Below are 13,758 nucleotides of genomic sequence, written 5' to 3' on the forward strand. Positions count from 1 at the left end.
CTATGAACAAATTAGGTTTGCCTAAAAATTTGCCTCAGATTGTGCTAGCACTTCAAATAAAAAGCAGTGCTCCCAAAGGGAAAGTATACTGCTACATATTTGAAATTTGCACCATTACCTCTATTGGTCATTTTGGTACTAATTGGTGCCTCATCTTATAGCGTCTGCTTACCCTCATCAATGGGTAAGTAGACACTGTGAGTGAATGGCGTAAAAAATATCTTTAATTTACAGTAAATACTGTATCTTGTAACACTTTGTACCATAGTATGCAGTAGGGGAAAGGTACTGTCTTAATTGTAGTAAATAGGTATCTCAAAAGTGTGAATCATGTAGGATGGCATTAATAGATAATTTTTATTAGTTATTATAATTAACTTATAACTTTAGAAGTGCAACAGTAACTTAAACTCTATAGCATAATACATACAATGTAAACTTGATATCTTTATATATATTTAATAACATAAACTTGATAGCATAATATGTATCATTGCTGCATAAGATGCATAGTGTTATTATTGCATTTAAGTATATTACTTTAGTGTAGTATTCTCAATTAAATTGAATTTGACTGGAAATCGTGCATCAGATCAGAGCAGCAAAGAAAGGGCTTAAAGTAGAGAGAGAGAGAGAGAGAGAGAGAGAGAGAGAGAGTGGTAATCAATGGACACTGCTCTTCTTCAATTTTGTATTATTTACTAAATGCTGATTGGCTGGTTGGTAACGTCAAACATATAGGTCCATAATGTATTAATAGCGCTTCATTGTTGCTATATTTTAGTTAATGGCAATACTGTGAATTGAACATTTCATTTGCTCAAATTAAAATAGGAAGTAGAAATTCCATGGGGCCATCTGAATGAAAATAAATTTTATTATTAATTTTAGTAATAAAGGCTCCCTTTATCAAGAAATGAGGAAAGCAAGGAAGTTGTATACTGCACAAAAAAAATGGAAGTTATAAGCTATGCTAAGGTTCATGGAAATTGTTCTGCAGCTTGACACTTTGAGGTTTTGAAATCCAGTGTGAGAGAATAGCGATCTCAAAAAGCATTATTATACATTTTACCTGCCAAAAAACAGGCATGAAAGAAATTAATGGAGGCCTGGACACAGTTAGTATAGGAACCAAAGTTTGTGCTGAAAGGATTGCAAGGCTTCAATGATTGCTCTCAAATTATAGCAAAGAAAATAATGAGATGAATTAATGAGATATATTAATGATAAAAAAATGAAATGAATTAATGATTTTTCTGGCAGTAATTGCTGATGCAATAATTTCACAAAGCAAAAATGTTTATCTGTTCAAGCTGTTGAATCAATGGGGCAAACATTACCACAGGATTGGCAGGAGAAATTTGAAGTATTCCTTGCCTTCAACTGAAAGGAATAAAATGGAATCAAACCAAGTCATCTAGGAAACATGGATGAGGTTTCAGTGAGCTTTGGCCTACCGTCAAAATTCATGGTTGATGTAAAGGAACAAAAGTCATTAAAATAAATACCACAGGAGCTAAGAAAATATGTTTTACTGTTGTTTTATTATGACTGACAGAATGAAGGTTCCATCAATGGTTATTTTTAAGAGTAAAAATATGGCTTAAGAGAAATTTCCATACTGTGTTGTAGTTTGTGTTAACCCTAAAGGGTGGATGAATTCTGAAACACTAAGGATGCAGCTAAAAGAGATTTCTGGAAAAAGGAGAGACTCTTTCTTCAAACCAAAATCTTTACTTATAATTGACCCCCATTCAGCTTGATCTCACATTGCTAATGAATCTTAGGAGGAAGTGAAGAAACACTCTAAGTTAGGAATTATTCCTGGAGGCCTGACAATTAAACTCCAACCACTGGATATTTCAGTGAACAAATCTTTTAAGTCAAATATAGGAAGGTATTTTTGACTTAAAAGATTTGCAAAATGAATAATGCTGATTTTTTTGGATCAAAAAAAAAAAAAAAAAAATATATATATATATATATATATATATATATATGAAACTGGATCTGAGAATTTTGATGGATTTGATTAAATTATGAAACCTAATCTGAAACTTTTGAAGTGTAATTTTTTTTTCATTTAAGAAATATTAAAACAGATTTTTAATTAAAAAGGATATGTCTATTTGTTTTCATTATTGTGAAATTGAATAAAATTATTGTTACAGATGTGCACAAAAGTAATCATTAACTTACAATCATGTATTCACGAATTTTGTGTTTAAATAAAAATTTTTTGTCTTGAAAATGTAATACCTAATAGAAAATGCGGACAAAAATCACTTCAAACTATGTTTAAAGACCTTGTATAATGCTCACATATCCATAAGACTTTAGGGTATAATAAAAGTGGCCATTGGTTTTAAAAAAGGATGAAGACTGTTGGCCTATTTGATAGTTGTAGGGTAGGTGTGTGTAAATTTGCCTTCAGCTAATGGGTGGTCGATTGTTGGAACAAGCTTCTATCTGGTGTGGTATATGTGGGTAGTTTGAATAAATTTAAGGGAGAACTAGACAGTGCTAGAAGGGATGGGAAGTGTTGCTTTTTTTTTTTTTTTTTTGGCTGATGCTATATAAGCTTGCTTTCTTTCATCATTTGCCCCTACTTATACTAATATTAATTTTGTTGCTTCTTTATGTACTTATTCTAATTCAAGATTTCCTGCAAACACTAGTGAGGAGAGTACAAGTATTATGTTATTCAATTCCATCAACCTGAAATTTTCAGTGACTCTCCCAATTAGCAATCTCCTTAACCCTTTGTAGTCCAGCATTATTTTCACTGTCTTCCCCATGTAGTCCAGCTATATCAATCAAAAAAATGACTAGTTGAAATGTGATGTTCAAAAATTATTATTTTTGGGTTTACATTATCATATGTATATAAAACAGCATTACAAAACAGTTTAAAGCTCTAATGCAATATTCCTAGAAGAAAATATTCACAAAACCTTCCATCTAGATAATTTACTATGTGTTTTATTAATGTGTTTAGAGCCCCTACTTTGAATTCCTTGTTTGCCTTTTTTTGTGAGTGGGTAGAGATGCAACATCCAAAATACTGCAGAAATCTCTTCCTGATAAATATATTTTTGAAATGGTTAATTCTGTCTGTCTATTCTTCAGGCCAGTATTTCTTTATATCAAGTTTTAATTTAGTCTCATGTTGATGATAACACCAAAAATCTATTTTAGTTTATTTAGTGAAATCTAATCTCAGTCACACCATATGGAACAGTCAGAAACTATCATATTTATAAGTTTCCTTTTTTTCACCTAACTTCAGAAAGGTCTAACAATTTCTCAATTTTGCCATCAGAAAGGCCTCTTACTCGATCTTGATGGTATGTCTAAATACTGTTCTCTAACACAGATTATAAGTTATTTGAGACTTCTATACAAAAAAAAAAACCCAACAATGCCTGCCAATAACACTTGATTTATAAAAATTTTAGGTGGTCAGACTGTTTATATAAAGTATCAATGAATGATAGTTCAGTAGAAAAACAGATTTTATAATCAGAAATGTCAACAGTCATGTTGGTTTCCACATTGGACTTCAGAAGGACAGAAAAAAAAGCATTGCCAGTTAACCAATTAACTAATTGAATATAAATAGTAATATAATTTATCAGATTGTTTATACAAAGTATAAATAAATGGAAGTACATCACTGAGAAAACAAATTTCATAACTGGAAATGCCAATTGCAGTCTGAATGTCTCGGTTGAAACATTCAGACTTCAATACAAAAAAAAAAAATCCACAGCCTGCTATTAAAAATTGAATATAAACATAGATTTAGTTTTTCATGATCTTTATATGATAATTCATATAATTCATATGAATAGATCACAGTGCAGTAATTGAGTTACTACAGCCAAAAAACAAATTCATAATCAGAAATAATGACATTCTTGGCTCCAACAACATATGACTGAAAGAGGACTAAAAATACCATTTTATAATGATTGAATATGAAGTGAAATAAGAAGGAGGGCTTGGTGAATGTGTTATGGCAACATATTTGCTACTGATTTATAATAATTGCTCACTACCAGTTCACAATTTGTGTATGATATTTAACCTAGCCAGTATCGTCTGCTCTAACACATTAATTTAATTATTGTTACTTTGTTGCTAGTTTTGTTAATTAGTTTAAGAAGATGTCAGGGAGGAGAAAAACTCCCTTAATCCCCACAAGAAAAGTTGATGTTGGATGAGTATTTTGAGAAAAGTCCAGAAGCTGGTGAACAATTTTATAACCTAGAAGAGGAGCATCAAATTAGGACCAGTATAATGGTTCTGAGAAGGATTCATGAATTGACTTTAAGAAGGCATCCAAAGAAAAGGAGGCCTTGAAGATGGCCGAAGAAAAAGCCAAATGCACCAGGCAGACTAGAAAAAAAAAAAAGAAAGGCAAAGTGCATGCCAGAAAGTCTTCAGAAATAGAGATTGCCAGCATTCCTGGGCCTAGTACTAGGCAAGTTAGCACAAAGAGTTTGTGTGCAAAGAGACTGCTGAAATGGAGTCTGAGCTGACCTCAGATGAATCAAAGGAAGAAATGAACATGCCCCATTTTGGACGATGCAAAAGATCTATCAGAGATTGGAGGTTGTGTGGGGAACCTACAGATGTGGACTTGTATAAAATCTCTTCATGTGTGAAAGTGACAGAATTTGAGATGGAGGTTAATTTACCTCCAAAACCAAAGCCAAAAGTGGTGGTGTTTTATGTTGACTGCCTCCAGGTCCAAGTAAACATCTAATGAACAAGTTATGGACAAGAAATTTTAAAAACTCTGGGATCTAAAATCTTAAATACTCTGGGATTTCAAAAAACAACTTTCGTCATCTTCTGAAATCAGGTCAAGTTGTGACTTGAAATAAGATTAAGAACAGTCAAGAAATATAATTTTGTTATTTAGTGTCCTGGAGAGATCAGGAAAATTCTGATAGTCAGCAAGAGGATCTATGTAAATTGATCCTCACACAGGGTTTGGGACCTGCTAGCTCCCACTCAATGTTATCACTGCATGACGTATGGCCATGTAGCAAGACACTGTAAGAGCAACACCCTCTGCCTCATTGTGGGGGCAGAGATCACTCCTTAAAGAGTGTCAAAAACTAAATGATCCTCCTAAGTGTGTGAACTTCTGGAGAAGGAAGCTTCTTTCAGAATATGCTGCTATCAGTCACTCACATCCAGATTTTGACCAAGCACTTGATGCTGTTCTTAGGAGAATGGACTGTGTATAGCATGTTGCTGCTCTGGGGGGTTGAGGTGATCCAGTGGTTCACCTTAGGAGAGGCAAACTTGACTGGAGGTTTGCTAATTTTGTGCTGGTGCAATGCCTATGGAGATAGTTTAAGATCATGTAGGAACTAATTGTCTTGATATGCTGGGGGTTCCTGGCTCTGAGTGTTAATTTAGCATCTGTTGAGACTTACTATTTTACCTATATGTGTGTGATAGACCATGTAGGCTAAAATCAATTTGTAGTAAGAGAGCATTAGATAGAAGTGACCTACCTCCTTGTGTTTGGGGTGTGATACCCAATCCCTACCTCAATGCCAAAGGTCACTCTCCTTGTTAAATCTCTTTTATTCTACATTATGTTTAAGTTGACCCAAAGATGTAGGGCCTCCAATTTTGATATAAATTAACTGATTTAACTAACAGGTTTTGTTATTAAAAGCAGATGAGCTCTATTTGCATATATGCAGATGCATAGGGATGACTAACATGCTGGCACACTTAAATGTAAATGTCCTTTCTATACATGGTGGAATTGAACTTGGTTTTCAAGTGCATCCTTACCTTAGACACTTGTCCTTTCGATTCATGTTATTCTTCCCATATTCAAATGATCCACCCTTATGTCTGAGAGACACCATGTCTCTGATATCTCTATAATGTCTGCATTTGAGGACCTCACCAGTACTTCAAATTCATTAATGAAATTTTTGCTCCTAGCATTAGTGTACACACAACAATACATTTGCCTGTTTTTCCTCTTAATAGCTGTAACACAGACATGTATTTGCTTCTTCAATGAGGATCCCTTCCCAGTACGCCTTGAAAACTTGCGTGTACACCAATGCTAGGAGTTTAGTAAATAAATATGATGAATTTCAGGTATTGCTCAAAACATCAAAGGCAGATATTGTTGGGATATCAGAGACGTGGTGTCACACAGATATAAGGAATGCAGAACTGGAATTTGTGGAGTACAACCATCTACAGAAAGGATAGATAGGATAGGAAGGGAGGAGGGGTTATGCTATTAGTTATGAAACACATAAAATCTAAGGAAGTGAAGCCAGTCGACATTGCTGGACAGTGCAGTGTCGAGTCAGTTTGGTGTGACATAAGCATTGGGAGATCAAAATTGAGAATAGGAGTGTGCTATAGGCCTAATGACTCTGATGAGTATAATAAGAAACTGTACAGGGAAATAGAGTGGGCCAGTAAATCAGAGAGTCTTATAATGGGGGATTTTAATTTCCCAGATATTGACTGGAATTTGGGGGATGGTCACTCACACACTAGCAAGACTTATGTGGATTTATTGGATGATTGTTTTCTACATCAGCATGTTCGGGAGGCAACTAGAGGGAGGAATAATCTTGATTTGATTATAAGTAGTGATTCTTCATGCATTAAGAATCTGAAGATAAATGAACCACTAGGTGGCAGTGATCACAGTGTGCTGAAGTGAGATTTACTCAAAGAGGTAACTACCATCAGAGGTAAAGGGAAGGGTTATTGCTTTCGTAAAGACAACTACGATGGACTGAGACAGTATTTAAATTCTATACAGTGGGACCAACTGATGATGTTACCGACAGAAAATTCAAAATGGGAAGCATTCAAAGAACTTATCTTGGAAGCTACTAGGCTTTACATACCAACTAAGAAATATTGTTCAAGGTTTAGGCCTAAATGGATGTCAGATGAACTAATGAGACATATGGCAGAGAAGAAAAATGCATGGGATACATACAAATTAACACGTAACACAGAAGCCTTGTGATAGATACAAGTTGATATGTAACCAAGTTACAAAGGAGGTTAGGCAGGCGAAGGCAGATTCCGAGAAATCTTTGGCAAGGGATGCAAAGAAAAACAGCAAAGAGTTCTTTACTTATGTAAACTCTAGAAGGAAGGGGATGAATTAGATTTGTCCACTTGATATCGATGGGTCAACTGTTGATGATCCTGCTCAGATAGCTAACAAACTAAATGAATATTTTGCATCGACATTCACACATGAGGAGTTATTCAGCGAGGGGAATGCCAGATGTGTATTCAACTCTGGCAGTAAGAGAGTCTTGTAATAACTGAGAGTAAAGTGGAGGAGAAATTATTGAAGATAAAGACAAGGAAGGCACCTGGGGTGGATGGGATCTATCCAGTTATATTAAAGGAGGCAGAAAAGGAAGTATGCAAACCCTTAGCCATAATTATGAGAGCTTCCTTGGTCTCAGGGGAGGTACCCATAGACCGGAGATGTGCAAATTTGACCCCAATTCACAAAGGAGGATCAAAGGCTGACACAAGTAATTATAGACCTGTGAGTTTAACTTCTGTTCCAGGAAAATTAATGGAGGCACTGGTTAAAGAAGCACTGCAGGATCATCTAGACGAGACTTCAGTTATAGCTCGGACACAGCATGGTTTTGTTAAGGGGAAGTCTTGCCTGACCAATTTGATTGGATACTATGATGCAGTCACAAAAGAACTGAATTCAGGGAATAACTTTGATATTATATACTTGAATCTTAGAAAGGCTTTTGATACTGTTGCACATGGAAGACTGCTGCACAAATTGGAGCAGTATGGCATTGGAGGCAAATTGCTGCTATGGATAAATGGGTGGTTGAAGGAGAGAAGATGGAGAGTGGTAATCAGTGGACACTGCTCATCGTGGACTAATGTTATCAGAGTCCCTCAGGGTTTAGTGTTGGGTCCATTATTGTTTTCTGTATTTATAAATGATATTGATGATGGTATATCTAGCTTAATGTCCAAGTTGGCAGATGATACAAAGGTTGGCAGGGTTGTCAAGGACACTACTGACACTATGCTGCTGCAACAGGATCTGGAAAGGTTGAACAGATGGGCTGAGAGGTGGCAAATGAAGTTTAACATTGACAAATGTAAAGTACTACATATGGGAAACAGCAACCCCAGAGCAACGTATCAACTCTGTGGTACTACACTGACAGTGGTAGAGAATGAAAGGGACCTGGCGGTGGTTGTGCAGGCAGATATGAAGTTTTCTGAGCAGTGCAGACAGGCTGCAAGAGTAGCTCATGGTGTATTGTCAATGATATATAGGAATTTTTCAGGCAGGGATAAGGAGGTGATTATTCCCTTGTATAAGGCAATGGTCAGGCCACACCTAGAGTACTGTATACAGGTCTGGAGGGCTCATTTCAAGAAGGATGTAAAGCTGCTGGAATGAGTACAGAGAAGGGCAACAAGATTAGTGAATGGAACAAAGGGGTGCTCTTACGAAGAAAGGCTTAAGTTTTGCAAATTACAGTGTCTGGAGACTAGGCACCAGCGAGGTGATCTGATAGAGGTGTATAAAGTCTTGAATGGTTTGAGCATGCTCAATGCTGCTATGGGATTCTTCCTCTTGCTTAGAATAATCACCTGAGAGGGCATAAATTCAAATTGAGGAAAGATAGAGGTAGGATAGACGTGCGGAAATTTGCCTTTAGCCAGCGCGTGGTTGGTTGGTGGAATAGACTTCCATCCCTTGTCGTGGAAGTTAGCCTAAAGAAGTTTAAGGCTCAGCTGGACAGGTATTTCGAATGAACAGAGGGGTGAAGTGGAAGTGGTTTTTTTTTTTTTTTTTTTTTTTGGTTGATGCTGCATAAACTTGCTTTCTTACATGAGATGACTGTGCTAATGCTAAAACCCATCCTACACTTTCTAGGCTGCTAAGTTTTCCAGTAGAAGTAGTACAAGAATGACTGTAGCTGCTATTATTCTATTAGGCTTTGTATTCCTCCTACTCCATCTGTTTTCTGATTCCCCTTACACATCCTTGATAGCATCAGCAAATATTCTTGCACTTCCTTATGTTAAGTGAATCCTGTGCCTGTAAAAACAGCCTCTCCTCTTAACAAGGCACAAACCACACCAAGAAAAATTTTACCTCATTAAAATTGCACAGACTCATAACTTTCAACTATTTCTCAACACTGCCCTATATTTGTTATAGGTCCTTGAGCTGTTAAAAACATTCTCTCAGGTATGTCAAGTTTGGCTGGTTACCTGAGAGTCTAAAAAACTGATGGAACTCATATTCAGGTGACACTCAAGTCAAGTGGACTTGATTTTGGCAAAGTCCATTTGATTTTTAATAGCCAGATCCTCTGCTTGCATCTTCTTCATGGTTAGATTGTTAGTAACTCTGGGTATAACTCCCATGTACAATTCCTGTTATATGGCACCTTGTGCAAACCAATGTAAGCAGGGCTTGAGGTGTGCACCTAGAGAAATGCTGCCTTCTGTGTTACCAGGCAATACTAGGCAATGCTCATAAACTGTTACAATACCACAACTTTCCTTATTGGAGGCTTGAAGTGGTGGAACCTATGTTTATTCTCCAGAGCAGAGCTCCGGCAACTCCCACATCTCTTCCATGATGCAGTATTAGCATTAGCATTAGTTGAGGCATATGATACAAGAAAACAAGCTTATAGAGCTTCAGCCAAAAATAAATAAATAAATAAAAACATTTCCGTTTCACCCATCCGGTCACTCCAAATGTTTGTCTAGTTTAGCCTTAAATTTATTTAAGCTATCAACTTCCACAACAACAGATGGAAGTCTGTTCCAGCAATCAACTACCCGCTGGCAAAAGGTAAACTTCCGCACATCTATTCTACAACTGTCTTTCCTCAATTTGAATCAATGCCCCCTCGGGTTCTTAATCTGAGCAAGTGGAAGTATCCCATCAGCATTGAGCCTGCTCAAACCATTCAACGCCTTGTACTCAATCAGATCACCTTGCAAGTGCCTAGTCTCCAGTTGCTGTAACTTGCAGAACTTAAGCCTTTCTTCGTAAGCACATCCCTTTGTTCCTCTTACCAGTCTTGTTGCCCTTCTCTGTACTCATTCTAACAACTCTACATCCTTCCTAAAATGAGGCCTCGAGACCAGTATGCAATACTCATGGTGTGGCCTGACCATTGCCTTATAAAAAGGTATAATCATCTCCTTGTCTCTGCTAGCAAAAATCCTATATATCATTGACAAAACTCCATGATCTGCTCTGGCAGCCTGTCTGCACTGCTCACAGAACTTCATATCCATCTGCACAATTACCCCCATGTCTTTTCATTCTGAACCTCCCTGAGTTTAGTACCACACAGTTGGTATGTTTCTCTTGGGTTACTGCTACCCATATGCAGTACTTTGCATTTGTCAATATTAAACTTCAGTTGCCACTTCTCAGCCCATTTACCTAACTTTTCTAAATCCTGTTGCAGTAGCATACTGTCTTTACTATCATTAACAACCCTATCAACGTTTGTATCATTGCAAACGTGGACATTAAGTCTGATATACCTTCATCAATATCATTAATCAATACACAAAACAACAATGGGCCCAGCACTGAAGTTTGGGGGGACTCCACTTTAGTCTACGTAGACCAGTGCCCATTTATTACCACTCTCTACTGTCACCCACTCAACATTCCCTTTATCCATTGCAGCAGCTTGCCCTTAATGCCATACTGCTCCAATTTGTACAGCAGCCTTTCATGTGCAACAGTATCAAATGCTTTCCTGAAATCCAAGTATATGAAATCAAAATTATTTTTTTGCATCCAGTTCCTTTGTGACCACATTGTAGTATCCAAACAAATTGGTCAGACAAGACTTCCCATTAACAAACACATGCTGTGTTGGAACTATTACTGCAGTCTTGTCTAGGTGATTCTGCATCACTTCTTTAACCAGTGACTCTATTTATTTTCGCCAGAACAGAAGTTAAACTAACAAGTCTATAATTATTTGCATCACCCCTGAATCTAAGGATGTTCTCATTATTACAGCTAAAAGTTTGCTTGCTTTCCTCATTGCCTCCTTCAATATAATCGGATAGATTCCATCTGCCCCAGGTGGCTTTTTTATGTTTAACTTCGACAATTTCTCCTCCACTTTGTCTCCGTTATTACAAAATTATTTAGCTCCCTGTTAGAGTTTAGTAAAGTACTGTCCTCCCCTTCCTTACAGAATTACTCATATGTGAATGTAGATGCAAAATACTTATTTAGTTTGTCAACTATCTGAGCAGAATCATCAACAGTCGAACCACCAACATCAAGTCAGCTATCTGAGCAGGATCATCAACAGTCGAACCACCAGCATCAAGTGGACCAATCTGATTCATCCCCTTCCTTCTAGAGTTTACATAAGTAAAGATGTCTTTGTTGTTTTTCTTTGCATCCTTTGCCAAGGATTTCTCGTAATCAGCATTTGCTTGCCTAACCTCCTTTGTGACTTGATTACAGACTAGCTTATATCTGCCATAATCTTCTGTGTCACTTGCTAATTTATATGAAACCCATGTATTTTTCTTCTTTGCCCAAGGCTCGTTAATTCATCTGACATCCATTTAGGCCTAAATCTTGAAGAGTATTTCTCAGTTGGTATGAAGAGCCTAGTAGCTTCCAAGATTAATTCTTTGAAGGCTTCCCATTTAGAATTTACTGTTTTTAACATCATCAGTTGATCCCACTGTATAGAATTTAAAAACTGTCTGAGACCACTGTAGTTAACTTTATGAAAATAACCCCCCCCTCCCTTTAACACTATGGTAATTGCATCTTTAAGTAAATCCCACATCAGTAGACTGAGATCACTGTCACATAGTGGTTCCTTTATCTGCAAATTCCTAATGCATTGGTCATCACTGCTGATAATCAGATCAAGAGTATTAAAACTCCTTGTTGCCCCTCGAACATGTTGCTGTAGAAAATAATCCTCCAATAAATCCACAACAATCTTGCTAGCATGCGAATGACCAATCCACAAGTTTCAGTCAGTATCTGAAAAGTTAAAATACCCCATTACAAGACATTCTGATTTACTGGCCCTCTCTAATTTTCTGCACAATTGTTCATTGTACTTATCAGAGTCATTAGGCCTATAACACACTCGTACTCTCATTTTCCCTTTCACAGTGTTTATGTCATACTGAACTGACTCAACATTGTCCACCCGTGTAAACTGAATGCACTTCCTTAGATTTTGTGTGTTTCTTAACTGACAGCATAACCCTTCTTCCCTTCCTACCCTGTCTATCTGTTCTGTACATATTGTACTCCCCAAATTCTAATTCTGCACTGCTTATATCTGTGTGCCACCATGTTTCTGATATATCAAAATTACCTGCCTTGGATGCCACGAATAGAACTTTAAATTCATCAAATTTATTTACTATACTTCTAGCATTGGTGTACATGCAAGTATACATGCACCTGTTCTTACTCTTAGTTACCCTAACACAGCCCATGTATTTACTTGTTCCATGATGACTACCAGCAGCTCTTGAACTCTCCAGCAACTTGCTCTCAAGGCTGCTGCTCATTACAATAGATGCAGTGCAAGTATTGCTTTTGCCTCTGCCTGTGGCTACTGTTAATCTTTTAGTCTGTGAATCCTCCCAAGCTAGCAGTTTTCCAACCCACCTAACATTGCCTCAATAGCATCAGCAAATATTCTTGCACCCTTTCTATTTAAGTGTATCCCATCCTTTTAGAAGCAGTCTCTTTTGTTAGCAAGCACAGACCACACTGAAAAAAATTCTACCCATGAGCCTTGCACAAACTCTCCAGGGCCAAATTGATTGACGAGACTCTCATCATATACTTGCTCCTATTGTGTCTGGGCAGAATTGCAGACACTTTCAAATTCTACACTAGCTCAACTTTTTTTCAACATTGATCTGTACTTGTTAATTAAATCTGCAGATCTCACACTCTTAATATCATTAGTGCAAACGTGTACAACAATACCATCCTTTGTTCCCTTAAAAGATGATATCTGCTGTACAATGTCATCAACTTTTTCCCCTAGCAAACATACCCTGTTACTGTTCCACCTATCCTTTTTGCATAATATATTCCCCGTCTCCCTGACAATAAAGTCACCAACAATAACTAGTTCCTGTGGGACCAATGCATTCTGCCATAGAGATTGCCACTGTGTTGCCTGATGCACCGGAGTGAGCTCTGGCATTGAGTTGGGCAGCTGAGAGCATGATGGGCCCCCTCTTATTAATTTCTTCAAGGGCATCTACCCTACACCTCAAATTCTCATAGAGGCCCATCAGAACATTGAGTTGGCACTAATTTCCTCACAATCTCTACACCTAGCACACACAAAGACATTCTCCTTGGCTAGATCATATCTGTAGTAGTAGTAGTAGTAGTAGTAGTGGCATGTGATGCAAGAAAGCAAATGTATGAGCTTATGCAGCATCAGCCAAAAAAAAAAAAAATCACACCATTCCCTCCAAATGCCTGTCCAGTTCCTCCTTAAATTTATTCAACCTATCAACTTCCACAACGACAGATGGAAGTTTGTTCCAGCAATTAACCACCCGCTGGCTAAAGGCAAATTTCCGCACATCTATTCTACATCTGTCTTTTCTTAATTTGAATTTATGCCCCCTTAGGTTCGTAATCTGAACAAGTGGAAGGATCCCATCAGAATTCAGCGTGCT

General features: G+C 37.2%; 1 protein-coding gene across 5 annotated transcripts in view; it reads left to right on the forward strand.

Annotated features, from left to right (window-relative positions):
• Positions 1-13,758, forward strand: part of LOC150082988 (uncharacterized) — a 1,785,507-nt gene that overhangs the window by 727,302 nt on the left and 1,044,447 nt on the right. The gene's annotated exons all lie outside the window — the stretch shown is intronic.

Source organism: Mastigoproctus giganteus, chromosome 7 (assembly GCF_048544385.1).
Source record: "Mastigoproctus giganteus isolate SK-2022 chromosome 7, ASM4854438v1, whole genome shotgun sequence".
NCBI classification, from domain to species: domain Eukaryota; kingdom Metazoa; phylum Arthropoda; class Arachnida; order Uropygi; family Thelyphonidae; genus Mastigoproctus; species Mastigoproctus giganteus.